We start from the raw sequence: 4265 nt of genomic DNA on the forward strand, positions 1-4265 counted from the left end.
CACGCATAGAGCCGAGCAAGGTGCACAAAGGGCAGGCGAGAGCCGGAGGGTCAGGTCTCTCCTTCTGGGCAAAAAGGGCCGTCGTTCGCGGGCCGGCGCTCTGGTCAACCGGGGGCTAAAATTGCATACGGTCGAGGATTCCTTCCAGACCGGAGGCACCATGGCCAGGAGCACTGGCTGCACGCGTAGAGCCGAGCGAGGCGCAGAAAGGGCAGGCCAGAGCCGGAGGGTCAGGCCCCTCCTTCTGGGCAAAAAGGGCCGTCGCTCAGGGGCCAGCACGCCGGTCGTCCCGGAACCGGTCGGGGGCCAAAATTGGATTTGGTCGCGGATTCCTCCCAGACCGGAGGCGAGGGGACCGGGAGCCCCAGTTGCGCGCGTAGACCTGAGCGAGGCGCACAAAGGGCAGGCAAGAGCTGGAGGGTCAGGTCCCTCCTTCTGGGTAAAAAGGGCCGTCGTTTACGTACCGGCGCAACTCCCGGGTGCCAAAATCAGATACAGTCGAGGATTCCTCCCAGACCGGAGGTGATGGGGCCGGGAGCCCCATCTGCGTGCGTAGAGCCGAGCGGGGCGCCCAAAGGGCAGGCGAGAGCCGGAGAGTCAGGCCCCTCCTTCTGGGCAAAACCCATGCAAATTAAGATTCCTCCCAGGGAAAAGGTGCCACCATAGAAAGCTCTTGCTGCCCACCGAGTGCCCAGGCTGCCCCACCAACTGCACCCGAAAGCCAAAGCTGCCAGGCTTTCTGTCCTGGCACATTTTTTGGGGAGTTTTGAGTCAGTTTTGGGTGATTTTTTGGGGAGATTTGAGTCAGTTTTGGGTGATTTTTTTGGGTAGACTTGATTCAGTTTTGGGTGATTTTTTGGGAGTTTTTTTGGGAGATTTGTGTCAGTTTGGGGTGATTTTTTGGGGAGAGTTGAGTCAGTTGTGGGTGGTTTTTTGGACATTTTTTGGGGAGATTTGAGTCAGTTTTGGGTGATTTTTTGGGGAGAGTTGAGTCAGTTTTGAGTCATCTTTTGGAAAGTTTTGGGTCATTTTTTGGGGTGATTTGAGTCAGTTTCTGGTGATTTTTGGAAAGATTTGGGAGATTTTTTGGGGTGATTTGAGTCAGTTTTTGGTGATTTTTGGAGGAGTTTTGGGAGATTTTTTGGTGAGATTTGACTCAGTTTTGGGTGATTTTTTGGATGATTTTTTTGGGGAGAATTGATTCAGTTTTGGGTCATTTTTTGGACATTTTTTGGGGAGATTTGAGTCAGTTTTGGGTTATTTTTTTGACATTTTTTGTGGAGATTTGAGTCATTTTCTGGTCATTTTTGGTGGAGATTTCAGTCACTTTTGGGTGATTTTTTTGAGATATTTGAGTCAGTTTTGTGTCATTGTGCTGGTTTAAAAGTTAACCAGCAAGGGAAAATGAACTCAATTCAAAAGAGAGATTTATAAGTCAGAATAACAATTTATTAAAATAATGCAATAAGTACAATTATACAGACAGACAATTGGTTTTAACCCACAAAACCCAAATGTATAACCCAGCACCCTGGGGTATGAACAAGAGTGGTGTACCTTGGCCCACCCCCGAGTCCAAAGCAAAGGGAGAGGGGATAAACCTGCTGGTGGGAGAGCTGCTGCAGTCTGGTCAGAAGTGGTGATTGCAGTCCAGTCGAGGGTGGTGGTCTCAGTCTGGTTGAACGTGGTGGTCTCAGTCTAGTTGAAGGCAGTGGTCTGCAGTATTCCTCTGGATCCCACGAGAGGTGGTGAAGGTTCCAAAAACTCCCAGTTATATATTCTCCAGTTCAGGCGGGAGTGCTCAGTCCCTCCCTCAGAGCAGGGAATTCCATAAAAGGGCATGAGGTTGCTCAGTCCCTCCTCCATAAAAGGGTATCAGAGCGGGGAATTCCATAAAAGGGTATCAGAGTGGGGAATTCCATAAAAGGGTATCAGAGCGGGGAATTCCATAAAAGGGTATAGGAACATCTTCCCACCTTGCAGGCCTCTACTGACAACAGTTTCTGGGGAATGGCATGGAGGGCCATAGAATACACAGTTTTGGGCTATACCCATCCAGCGATGAATTGGTCCCAGCTGCTCCAACCAGGACAGTCATCTTTTGGAAAGATTAGAGTCATTTTTTGGGTAGATTTGAGTCTGTTTCTGGTGATTTTCGGAAAGATTTGGTAGATTTTTTGGGTGATTTGAGTCAGTTTTTGGTCATTTGTTGGGGAGATTTGAGTCACTTTTGAGTGATTTTTTGGGAAGATTTGAGTCAGTTTTGGGTGATTTTTTGGGTAGATTTGAGTCGGTTTTGGGTGATTTTTGGGGAGATTTGAGTAATTTTCGGGTGTTTTTTTGGGGAGATTTAAGTCAGTTTTGGGTGATTATTTTGGAGAGACTTGAGTCAGTTTAGGGTGATTTTTTGGGAGATTTGAGTCAGTTTTGGGTTTTTTCTTTGGGAGATTTTAGTGGGGTTTTGCGTCATCTTTTGGAAAGATTTGGGTGATTTTTTGGGGTGATTTGAGTCAGTTTTTGGTAATTTTTGAAGGAGTTTTGGGAGATTTTTTGGTGAGATTTGACTCAGTTTTGGGTGATTTTTTGGATGATTTTTTGGGGAGATTTGACTCAGTTTTGGGTCGTCTTTTGGAAAATTGGGTCATATTTTGGGGTGATTTGAGTCAATTTTTGGTAATTTTTGGGGGAGTTTTGGGTGATTTTTTGGGGAGATTTGAGTAATTTTTGGATGATTTTTTGAGGAAATTTGATTCAGTTTTGGGTGATTTTTTGGGGAGATTTGAGCCAGTTTTGGGTCATTTTTTGGGTGATTTTTTGGGGAGATTTGAGTCAGTTTTGGGTGATTTTTTTTGACATTTTTTGGGGTGATTTGAGTCAGTTTTGAGTCTTTTTTGGGTGATTTTTTGGGGAGATTTGAGTCAGTTTTGGGTGATTTTTTTGACATTTTTTGGGGTGATTTGAGTCAGTTTTGGGTGATTTTTGGGGAAATTTGAGACAGTTTTGGGTTATTTTGGGGGGAGATTCAGGTCAGGTTTTGGTGGTTTTTGGGGGACTTTTGGGCCATTTTGGGGGGAGATTTGGGTCAATTTTTGGGTTATTTTTTGGGGTGATTTGAGTCAGTTTCTGGTCATTTTTGGGGGCGATTTGAGTCAGTTTTGGGTCTGGTTTTCGACATTTTTGGGGGAGATTTGATTCAGTTTTGGGTGATTTTTTGGGGAGATTTGTGTCAGTTTTGTGTGATTTTTTGGACATTTTTTGGGGAGATTTGAGTCATTTTCTGGTCCTTTTTGGGGGAGATTTGAGTCCGTTTTGGGTGGTTTTTTTGGGAGATTTGAGTCAGTTTGGGTCATCTTTTGGAAAGATTGGGTCGTTTTTTGGGGTGACTAGAGTCAGTTTTTGGTAATTTTTGGGGGAGTTTTGGGTTATTTTCTGGGGAGATTTGAGTCAGTTTGTGGTGATTTTTTGGGGAGATTTGAGTCCGTTTTGGGTGATTTTTTGGGGTGATTTGAGCCAGTTTCTGGTGATTTTTGGAAAGACTTGGGAGATTTTTTGGGGTGATTTGAGTCAGTTTTTGGTGATTTTGGGGGGAGTTTTGGGTGATTTTCTGAGGAGATTTGATTCAGTTTTGGGTGATTTTTTGGGTGATTTTTTGGGGAGATTTGAGTCAGTTTTGGGGTGATTTTTTGGGAGACTTGATTCGGTTTTGTGTGATTTTTTGAACATTTTTTGGGGAGATTTGATTCAGTTTTGGGTGATTTTTTGGGGAAACAAGTCAGTTTAAGGTGTTTTTTTGGGGAGAGTTGATTCAGTTTTGGGGTGATTTTTTGGGTGATTTTTTGGGGAGATTTGAGTCAGTTTGGGGCGATTTTTTTGGGAGATTTGAGTCAGTTTTGGGTGGTTTTTGGGACACTTTTTGGGGAGATTTGAGTAATTTTGGGGTGATTTTTTGGGGGAGATTTGAGTCCGTTTTGGTTGATTTTTTGGGGGGAGTTGAGTCAGTTTTGGGTCATTTTCTGGTCATCTTTTGGGGAGATTTGAGTAATTTTTGGCTTATTTTTGGGGGAGATTTGAGCCAGTTTTTGGGTGATTTTTTGGGGAGAGTTGATTTGGTTTTGGGTGACTTTTTGGGGAGATTTGAGTCAGTTTTGGGTGGTTTTTTGGACATTTTTGGGGGAGATTTGACTCAGTTTTAGGTCTTTTCTGGTCCTTTTTTGGGGTGATTTGAGTCAGTTTTGGGTGATTTTTTGGGGAGATTTGAGTCAGTT

This window comes from Neopelma chrysocephalum, unplaced genomic scaffold (genome assembly GCF_003984885.1).
Source record: "Neopelma chrysocephalum unplaced genomic scaffold, ASM398488v2 Primary Assembly neopelma1_78, whole genome shotgun sequence".
Lineage (NCBI taxonomy): Eukaryota > Metazoa > Chordata > Aves > Passeriformes > Pipridae > Neopelma > Neopelma chrysocephalum.